Below are 11,880 nucleotides of genomic sequence, written 5' to 3'. Positions count from 1 at the left end.
TAGGGATAGATTTCAAATAGCTCTGATATAGCAGAAACCACTAAATTATGAAATTGCTAAATTGGGAATTGTACTTCAACCCAGAACAAAAAATGTGCTTTGACGGACACTAAATATCTTTCCAAGCAACAACAGTACAGCGGTAACGAGAGATTTAGCAGGATATAAATTTGAGGCCTAGTATTTAGGCGCTGGGTGACAGGTATGGGTTTAGTGACAGAATTAGACTTGGAAATACACAGTAGCGGGTGTGTGTGAAGTTATTCTGAATGACCCAATGTGCACCTTGAATATTATATACCCTTTTAGGGATAGATTTCAAATAGCTCTGATATAGCAGAAACCACTAAATTATGAAATTGCTAAATTGGGAATTGTACTTCAACCCAGAACAAAAAATGTGCTTTGACGGACACTAAATAACTTTCCCAGCTACAACAGGACAGCGGTAACGAGAGATTTAGCGGGATATAAATTTGAGGCCTAGTATTTAGGCGCTGGGTGACAGGTATGGGTTTAGTGACAGAATTAGACTTGGAAATACACAGTAGCGGGTGTGTGTGAAGTTATTCTGAATGACCCTATGTGCACCTTCAATATGATCTACCCTTTTAGGGATAGATTTCAAATAGCTCTGATATAGCAGAAACCACTAAATTATGAAATTGCTAAATTGGGAATTGTATTTCAACCCAGAACCAAAAATGTGCTTTGACGGACACTAAATAACTTTCCCAGCTACAACAGGACAGCGGTAACGAGAGATTTAGCGGGATATAAATTTGAGGCCTAGTATTTAGGCGCTGGGTGACAGGTATGGGTTTAGTGACAGAATTAGACTTGAAAATACACAGTAGCGGGTGTGTGTGAAGTTATTCTGAATGACCCAATGTGCACCTTGAATATTATATACCCTTTTAGGGATAGATTTCAAATAGCTCTGATATAGCAGAAACCACTAAATTATGAAATTGCTAAATTGGGAATTGTACTTCAACCCAGAACAAAAAATGTGCTTTGACGGACACTAAATAACTTTCCCAGCTACAACAGGACAGCGGTAACGAGAGATTTAGCAGGATATAAATTTGAGGCCTAGTATTTAGGCGCTGGGTGACAGGTATGGGTTTAGTGACAGAATTAGACTTGAAAATACACAGTAGCGGGTGTGTGTGAAGTTATTCTGAATGACCCAATGTGCACCTTGAATATTATATACCCTTTTAGGGATAGATTTCAAATAGCTCTGATATAGCAGAAACCACTAAATTATGAAATTGCTAAATTGGGAATTGTACTTCAACCCAGAACAAAAAATGTGCTTTGACGGACACTAAATAACTTTCCCAGCTACAACAGGACAGCGGTAACGAGAGATTTAGCGGGATATAAATTTGAGGCCTAGTATTTAGGCGCTGGGTGACCGGTATGGATTTAGTGACAGAATTAGACTGGGATATGGCCAAAAAATAACCACACTATTGCTGGTTAAATGCACTTGGTGACGGGCGCAGCTTGCCCCTGATGTAGTATATTGTTAAAAAATGAACAGACTATTGCTGGTTAAATGCACTTGGTGTCACAGCTTGACCAACCACACTACTGAGGGTTAAATGCACTTGGTGACGGGCGCAGCTTGCCTCTGATGTAGTATATGGCCAAAAAATAAACAGACTATTGCTGGTTAAATGCACTTGGTGTGACAGCTTCACCCTGATGTAGGCTTTAGCCAGAAAACAACCACACCATTGAGGGTTAAATGCACTTGGTGACAGGCGCAGCTTGCCCCTGATTTTGTATATGGCCAAAAAATGAACAGACTATTGCTGGTTAAATGCACTTGGTGTGACAGCTTCACCCTGATGTAGGCTTTAGCCAAAAAACAACCACACCATTGAGGGTTAAATGCACTTGGTGACAGGCGCAGCTTGCCCCTGATTTTGTATATGGCCAAAAAATGAACAGACTATTGCTGGTTAAATGCACTTGGTGTGACAGCTTCACCCTGATGTAGGCTTTAGCCAAAAAACAACCACACCATTGAGGGTTAAATGCACTTGGTCGCAGCTTGTGCTGGCGCACCACAAGACACAAAATGGCCGCCGATCACCCCAGAAAAATGTGACTGACAAACGGTCTGGGCAGCCTAAAAACAGTGAGCAATTGAGGATCAGCAGCTCAATGATCCACAGCTGCAGATCGATCAGTTAATCAAGTCCTTTGGAGGAGTTAATCTGCCTAATCTCGCCCTACTGTCGCAGCCGCAACCTCTCCCTACGCTAATCAGAGCAGAGTGACGGGCGGCGCTATGTGACTCCAGCTTAAATAGAGGCTGGGTCACATGGTGCTCTGGCCAATCACAGCCATGCCAATAGTAGGCATGGCTGTGATGGCCTCTTGGGGCAAGTAGTATGACGCTTGTTGATTGGCTGCTTTGCAGCCTTTCAAAAAGCGCCAAGAAAGCGTCACAAAAGCGCCAAGAAAGCGACGAACACCGAACCCGAACCCGGACTTTTACGAAAATGTCCGGGTTCGGGTCCGTGTCACGGACACCCCAAAATTCGGTACGAACCCGAACTATACAGTTCGAGTTCGCTCATCCCTAGTCATGAAGGTGTTTTTGGGGTCATTATCATGTTGGAATACTGCCCTGCGGCCCAGTTTCCAAAGTGGGGGGAAATATGCTCTGCTTCAGTATGTCACAGTACATTTTGGCATTCATGGTTCCTCAATGAACTGTAACTCCCCACAGCCAGCTGCACTCATGAATCCCCAAACCATGACAGTCCCACCATCTTGCTTGACTGTAGGTAGGAAACACTGGTCTTTGTACTCCTTACCTGATTGCCACCCCACACGCTTGATACTATCTGAACCAAAAAAGTTCATCTTGGCCTCATCAGACAACGGGACATGGTTCTAGTAATCCATGTCCTTAGTCTGCTTGTCTTCAGCAAACTGCAGACTTTCTTGTGCATCATCTTTAGAAGAGGCTTCCTTCTGGGACAACAGCCATGCAGACCAATTTGATGCAGTGTGCTGCGTATGGTCTGAGCACTGACAGACTGACCCCCCACCCCTTTAACCTCTGTATCAATGCTTGCAGCACTCATATGTCTATTTTGAAAAGACAATCTCTGGATATGACGCTTAGAATGTGCACTCAACTTTTTCGGTCGACCATTGGGAGGCCTGTTCTGAATGGAACCTGTCTTGTTAATCCGCTGTATGGTCTTGGTCACTGTGCTGCAGTTCAGTTTCAGGGTGTTGCCAACCTTTTTGTAGTCTAGGCCATCTTTATTTAGAGCAACAATTCTTTTTTTCAGATCCTCAGAGCCATGTTGAACTTCCAGTAACCAGTATGAGAGTATTTGAGAGCAATAACACCAAATTTAACACACCTGCTCCCCATTCACACCTGGGACCTTGTAACACTAACGAGTCACATGATGCCGGGGAGGGAAATTGGCGAATTGGGCACAATTTGTTTTTTCCAGGGCCACTTTAAGTTCCTAATCCGCCCCTGGATAGATAATAAATAGATAAATGATAGATAGATAGATAGATAGATAGATAATAGACAGGCAAATAGATAGATAGATAGATAGATAGATAGATAGATAGATCATGTAATATGACTTATTTGCCAGAAAAAAGATCATACTCGGCAACATATTCAATGTGAACTCATAGCAAGTAAAGATAATCCAGCTAAAAGTCTCCTAAGTGGGCAATAAAAGGGCCATGATCAGAGTGATTACTATGAGTGATTAGTAATAGGCACATTAAAAGAAATCCAAATGAAATATAATTTGTGATACTGGCCATCAGTATTATTGTAATAAATAAGAGAGTTGAGAAGAAACAGTAATAGAGCAGCATCAAGAGCTTATTAGGGAAATATTACAATTTAACAAATTACACGTTGTTCAGGGCCAATAACAATGGCTACTTGAAGGCCATAAATTGGAAAGTATGACACACAACATCTTAAGAACATCACCTTCACTGAACTTCATTTTTCTGAACTGCTAATTGAGCCGAGGGACAATTACTAAATGCACAATAGTAGTAGAGAAGGCAGAGAAGTAGTTATGCTATAAACAAAAAAAAGCGAAAAGTAAGGATATTATGGATGATAGATTAGATAGATAGATAGATAGCACATAATAAATGGATGAAAGATTCGAACATGAGACTACCATCATTTTATAGACAATCATCTTGGCTATCTCATAGATAAATTGGACTTGCAGCTATCTAGCATATGATTAGTTATGCACATTTTTGGCATGTAACTGCATTGTTACTGTTTTGCTCCTGGTTCGAATCCAGGAGTTACTGGTTCGAATCCAGGAGCAGCCATGAAGATTTCCCAAGAAAAGAAAAACAGCATCATCCAGCTCATCGATAGCGGTATCTCGGCCAAGAAAATTGCCAAACTGCATCATGTGAGTGCCATGACAGTTGGACAAATATGAAATGAAGTCCATCCATCCATTCCAAATCCAAGAGGTGGGCATCCAGGCAAAATATCAGTCAAAACGTAGGCTCATCACAAGGTCTATCAGTTCTGGCATGACAAAACAGCAGGGGAGGTGGCTTATATGCTTCATAATAGTGAGATCACAGGTGTCCATGCAAGCACCGTGTGATGCTCATAGCACAAATCTGGAATGGTGGCCTAAAAAAAGGTGAAGAAGTCTCGACTTTAATATCATCACAAGAAGTGTCAGCTCAAGTTTAGAAAAAGTATGAACAGTAGAAGATTGGAAATTAGTGATTTGGAGCGATGAGATAAAAGTCAATAGACTGGGCTCTGATTGGTGCAAATGGGTCTGGAAGATCAAAAAAATGAAGGAACTGCCAGGTTCGGTGGAGGAAGCCTGATGATATGGGGTTGTTTCACAGTCAAAGGTGTTGGATACTTCACCAGGATTGATGGTGGTCTCAATGCTGGGCTATATTTGAGTATCCTACAAGAATAGTTACCTCGTACATTCGAGTACTATGGGTATGAAAAGAACGACATAGTGTTCCAGCAGGACAACGACCTAAAACATATGTTGAGATTATTAATGACAATGAAGTACAGTAGAGGTGCTGGATTGGCCCCCACAGTTCCCAGACCTTAACCCAATCGAAGAAAAAGCTGTATTCGTACCCAAGTGAGTCGACCAGTATGCACCAACATTGAACATGTAGAAGACACCTGGGAATAGATTTCGGTCGAGACATGCTTGAATCTGATCAAGAGCATGCCCAGAAGGATTCAGGCAGTGTTGAAAGCCAAAGTTGGATTTACAAAAGAATAAAAATTAAAATTTAGAATGATTGTCTAAAAAAATGGTAGTCTCACATTCAAAGTTGTAATGGATGGTGAGATATAGAGCCTGAAAGTCAAAAGTTCAAAACATTGTTGCCATTTTGCTCATCAGCGTAGATCAGGGGAGTAGCTAAAGGCTCATGGGCCCTGGTGCAAGAGTTCGCTTGGGCCCCCTTCCCTCAGTGCTCTGTAGCTAGGGGCAGGGGAGCACATAGCCTTTGTTGTGCCTGAGGCAAAAATTTAAACTGCACCCCCCCCATGCGAAATTCTCAACCTAATCCCTTCTCTCCAGCCAGGGATGTGACGATCAAGCACTTTCTATAATACTGGTTTCTTCTTATGTGACACAAGGGTCTTTGGGCCCCCTCAGGCTTCTGGGCCCGGTAGTGACTGCAACCTCTGCCCCTGGTGTAGATAGATGGATAGATAGATAGATAGATAGATAGATGATAGATACAAACCGGATTCCCAAAAAGTTGGGACACTATATAAATCGTGAATAAAAGCTGAATGCAATGATGTGGAGATGGCAAATGTCAATATTTTATTTGTAATAGAACGTAGATGACAGATCAAACGTTTAATCCGAGTAAATGTATCGTTTTAAAGGAAAAATACGTTGATTCAAATTTTCACGGTGTCAACAAATCCCCAAAAAGTTGGGACAAGTAGCAATAAGAGGCTGGAAAAAGTAAATTTGAGCATAACGAAGAGCTGGAAGACCAATTAACACTAATTAGGTCAATTGGCAACATGATTGGGTATAAAAAGAGCTTCTCAGAGTGGCAGTGTCTCTCAGAAGCCAAGATGGGTAGAGGATCACCAATTCCCACAATGTTGCGCAGAAAGATAGTGGAGCAATATCAGAAAGGTGTTATCCAGCGAAAAATTGCAAAGACTTTGCATCTATCATCATCAACTGTGCATAACATCATCCGAAGATTCAGAGAATCTGGAACAATCTCTGTGCGTAAGGGTCAAGGCCGTAAAACCATACTGGATGCCCGTGATCTCCGGGCTCTTAAACGACACTGCGCCACAAACAGGAATGCTACTGTAAAGGAAATCACAGAATGGGCTCAGGAATACTTCCAGAAACCATTGTCAGTGAACACAATCCACCGTGCATCCGCCGTTGCCAGCTGAAACTCTACAGTGCAAAGAAGAAGCCATTTCCAAGCAAGATCCACAAGCTCAGGCATTTTCACTGGGCCAGGGATCATTTAAAATGGAGTGTGGCAAAATGGAAGACTGTTCTGTGGTCAGACGAGTCACGATTCAAAGTTCTTTTTGGAAATTTGGGACACCATGTCATCCGGACCAAAGAGGACAAGGACAACCCAAGTTGATATCAACGCTCAGTTCAGAAGCCTGCATCTCTGATGGTATGGGGTTGCATGAGTGCGTGTGGCATGGGCAGCTTGCATGTCTGGAAAGGCACCATCAATGCAGAAAAATATATTCAGGTTCTAGAACAACATATGCTCCCATCCAGACTTCATCTCTTTCAGGGAAGACCCTGCATTTTTCAACAAAATAATGCCAGACCACATTCTGCATCAATCACAACATCATGGCTGCGTAGGAGAAGGATCCGGGTACTGAAATGGCCAGTCTGCAGTCCAGATCTTTCACCTATAGAGAACATTTGGCGCATCATAAAGAGGAAGGTCCAAGAAGGCCCAAGACGATTGAACAGTTAGAGGCCTGTATTAGACAAGAATGGGAGAGCATTCCTATTTCTTAACTTGAGAAACTGGTCTCCTCGGTCCCCAGACGTCTGTTGAGTGTTGTAAGAAGAAGGGGAGATGCCACACAGTGGTGAAAATGGCCTTGTCCCAACTTTTTGGGGATTTGTTGACACCATGAAATTATGATTCAACATATTTTTCCCTTAAAATGGTACATTTTCTCAGTTTAAACTTTTGTTCCGTGATTTATGTTCTATTCTGAATAAAATATTAGAAGTTGGCACCTCCACATCATTGCATTCAGTTTTTATTCACGATTTGTATAGTGTCCCAACTTTTTTGGAATCCGGTTTGTAGATAGATAGATAGATAGATAGATAGTGCATGTAATCTGACTCATTTGTCAGAAAATTGATCATACTTGGCAAAATATTTATTGTGATTTGTGAACTTATAGTAAGTAAATGATAATCCAGCCAAAAGTCTCCTAAGTTGGCAATGAAAGTGCCATGATCAGAGTGATTACTGTGAGTGATTAGTAAAAGGCACATGAAAAGAAATCCAAATGAAATATAATTTGTGATACTGGCCATTGATATTATTGTAATAAATAAGAGAGTTGATAAGAAACCGCAATAGAGCAGCATCAAGAGCTTATTAGGGAAATATTACAATTTAGCAAATTACACTGTGTGCTTGAAGGCCATAATTTGGAAAGTATGACGCACAATATCTAGGGAACATCACCTTCACTAAAGTTCATTTTCCTGACCTGCTGATTGATCCAAGGGACAATTACTAAATGCAGAACAGTAGTAGAGAAAGCAGAGAAGTAGTTATGTTATAAAACAGAATAAGCAAAAAAGTAAGGAAATTAAGATCGGATTTCACAGATAACAGAATAGTAAAGGATAGAATAATCCAGTAATATTAAATATGTTGTCTAGGCTACTGCTATTGCTGACTTATTCTCAGGGTAGGTCATCAATATCAGATTCTTGGGGGTCCGATACCCAGCACCCCGGCCGATTAGCTGAATTATAATGGGAGCTGAGCTGCAGTATACATAAAAAGCTGATCGGTGGAAATGAAAATTGGGCCTCAATAAAATGTACATACATTTGCTCATCTATAATCCTAAGGAAAGGTCATCATTAAAGGGGTTCTCCGGGCTTAACCTATTTTTGGCTATGAAAAGCTAACATGTGGAGGAAATATTATTGCTCACATACTTATCTTCCACAGTGCAGCCGTTCTTGAGATCTGCCTCCCAGTCACCTGGTCCCTCCAGATGGGTTTTCTGGCTTCCGGGCAAAGTCCGTCTCCTAGTCTTCCGCTCTTCTCTTCCTGCTTTTAGCAGGAGACGGATCATCACTAATGACGTCACCGCCTCCTGCAAGTGGAAGCGCTGGCCTCCATCTTCTTCCCCAATGCAGGTGCAGTATGCACAATTACAGTGCGCATGCGCCAGTATCTCTGCTCCGGCTTCATACACAAATGCACTGCACATGCGCCGGTATCTCCTCGGGCTTGTACTTACAGGTTAACAGTGAAGAAAGCGTCAGAAACTGCTTCCTATTGGGATTGTCCTACACTACTCAAATTAGTGTAGAAATATGGCCACAGGAGGTATAGTAGGCGTAGTTATTGCAGACTGAAGAGTGTAGCAGGCAGGGACAGCCTATGACTCATCTCTGTGCAGTGCAGCCAAGCTTGAGTATTAGTGATGAGCGGCAGGTGCCAGATTCGATTTCGACGAAATTCGCGAATATTCGATAGAATATTCGTTCTATATTAGTCGAAATCGAATATTCGTCATTATTCTTGTTATCATGATTAATATGCGATTTAAATAATCGAATTTCGATTTTAACTTAAGGGCTACTCTCCTATTGAAATAGCAATGCGATTAATTTAAGTTATAATAATCGAATTTCGATTTTAACCTAGCACTGCTATATTCCATATTAGGCTAGAATTAATGAATATGGAATATAGCAGTGCTAAGTTAAAAATCGAAATTCGATTATTATAACTTGAATTAATCGAATTGCGATTTCAACTTGGACCTGGTTTACTATGGTTGGCTTGGTAGAATTAGCGAATATGACGAATGTATTCGTCATATTCCACAAAACGAATATAACGAATGTATTCGTCATATTCCACAAAACGAAGATAACGAAGTATTCTGCATCTTCGTTTTAGCTACCTATTCATCATCTTTGCTAATTCTAGCAATCATATAGGAAAGTATACTATAGAGACAGCTAAGTTTAATTCGCTATGCTATTACTTTGCTTTTTTTTTTATAAATAGAATAATTATATTAATTATCAGGTATTATAATTATTGTATATATTTTTTTTTTAAAAGCAGCCATATAATCGCATAGCGAATTAAACTTAGCTGTCTCTATAGTAAACTTTCCTATATGATTGCTAGAATTAGCGAAGTTGACGAATAGGTAGCTAAAACAAAGATGCAGAATACTTTGTTATCTTCGTTTTGTGGAATATAACGAATATATTCGTCATATTCGCTAATTCTACCAAGCCAACCATAGTAAACCAGGTCCAAGTTGAAATCGCAATTTGATTATTTCAAGTTATAATAATCGAATTTCGATTTTAACTTAAAGGCTACTCTCCTATTGAAATAGCAATGCGATTAATTCAAGTTATAATAATCGAATTTCGATTTTAACTTAGCACTGCTATATTCCATATTAGGCTAGAATTAACGAATATGGAATATAGCAGTGCTAAGTTAAAATCGAAATTCGATTATTATAACTTGAATTAATCGCATTGCTATTTCAATAGGAGAGTAGCCTTTAAGTTAAAATCGAAATTTGATTATTATAACTTGAAAAAAATCGAATTGCGATTTCAACGTAATTCTCAAATCCGACAGTACATTCTAGTATATGGAGACGTTCCCATGGTGATGGGGACGCTCTATGAGCACAGAAGTCAGCAGAAGCGGCAACGGGCACTGACTGGAGCAGCCAGGAAGCCAGGAATCCAAAGGACAGGTAAGAACAACTTTAGGGAAGTGGGAAAGAAAAAAAATATAACAATAAAAAAAAATAAAAAAAAGAATATTCGAAATATCGAATTTATATCACTATATTCGAAATATTCGCGAATTAGCAAAGTGCCGATATTCACGAAAACAAAATCGATATTCGAATATTCGCGCTCAACACTAGTTGTGAACTGGTTACTGAAGTCTTCCACCCAACTTCAAGACATCTTGAAAATGGCCAGGTAACCGTGCATGCACTTCAGCCACTCATATCCTACAAAACATGCCCTCCTTGAGCTGCAAAGGCAAAATGGTGTTCCCCTACATCGCCTCATTTGCGATGTTTCCACACTTTGTAACTCCACCCTCCACATGTTGGACCGATTATATGAGCAGAGGAAGGCCCTTACCGATTTCGATGCAGGTGGACAGGCGCACTCCCCTCTGTAACTTAGACATTAGCCAGTGGCAGCTCAAGCATGACACTTGCCGTTTGCTTAGGCCCTTTGAAGAAGCCACTTTATTTGTCGTCGCCAGGACTACTGGATGAATTATGTCATTCTACTCCTTTGCTTCCTGGAGTAGCTGCTGATAAATCTGTCTAGCCAGGGGACAGAAGATATGGTGCCTATATCTCACGGCCACCTGAGGTGGTTTATCTGCCCAAGCGACAGAAAAAGCAACAAGAGGAGCATGAGGAGCTGGAGGGCAATGCGGAAGACCAGGCAGATCACCCAGAGACACTGTGGCAGTATGCAGTGGAGATGAAGGCAGGGAATTCCTCTGATTCCCTTGTGCAAATGGCCAGATGCATGCTGAGTTGCTTGCATAGTGACAACCGCATCATCACCATTTGGCAGAGGTATGACTATTGGGTCTCCACAATGTTAGACCCTCGCTACCAGGCCAAAATGGGGTATTTTTTCCACCTGCTGAGATGATAAACTCAACTACTATCGAGTGATCCTATGTAGTCGTTTGGTCGCTGCCTATGTGCGCCATCGCCCTGCCTCATGAAGGTCTGTGCTCATGCTCCACTGCCATGACTGCTGGAGGGGAGTGAGGGGGCTGGAGCAGCACCAGGTCCAATTGTAGTAACTTAAGTCTTGAGCCTCTAATGAGCCCTTTCCTCACTTGCCTATTGAAGAAACCACTTAGCAGCAGCAGGACATGGAGTAGAACCTAAACCAGAAGGTGGTGGCATACTTGGACTGCACCCTGCCACCCCAAATCCAAGATCCCCTGGTCTACTGTGCATCCAAACTTGATTTGTGGCCACAACTGGCCGAGTTTGCCCTGGAGAAGCTATCCTACCCAGTTAGTAGTTTGGCATCAGAGCGAGTGTTTAGTGCGGCAGAGGGCATAGTCACCCAAAACAGAGCTCACCTTTCAGCAGGAAATGCTGAGATTAGCCTTTATAAAGATGAATCAAACATGGATCAGCCAGGATTTCCACACACCAGTGCCTGATGCATCAGACTAGATTATTCTGGTAGTACTGTTCTGACTGCAGTGTGCTGCCACACCAGAACATTTGGAAAAATTGATTGTTACTTCTGGCCATATGCTTCAGCCACTTTTCTGATGCTGCCACCCACCTAATGCCACACACCTGCTGCCTCTACTGCTATCTTCTCCTACTGCAACCCAACATGTGCTATTACTGCCACTGCTATTGCCCCCCACCTCCCCATTCTGTGACCTGGCCACTATGTTGATACCTCATGGTGTTTCCACCTTACCCACTCTGTGACTAGGCCACTATGCTGACTCCTCATGCTGTTGCCACCTTCCCCGCTCTGTGATGGGGCCACTAGTGTCCCTGTTTGGCCT

This window comes from Bufo gargarizans, chromosome 4 (genome assembly GCF_014858855.1).
Source record: "Bufo gargarizans isolate SCDJY-AF-19 chromosome 4, ASM1485885v1, whole genome shotgun sequence".
NCBI classification, from domain to species: Eukaryota; Metazoa; Chordata; class Amphibia; order Anura; family Bufonidae; genus Bufo; species Bufo gargarizans.
This window is presented reverse-complemented; position numbering follows the sequence as displayed.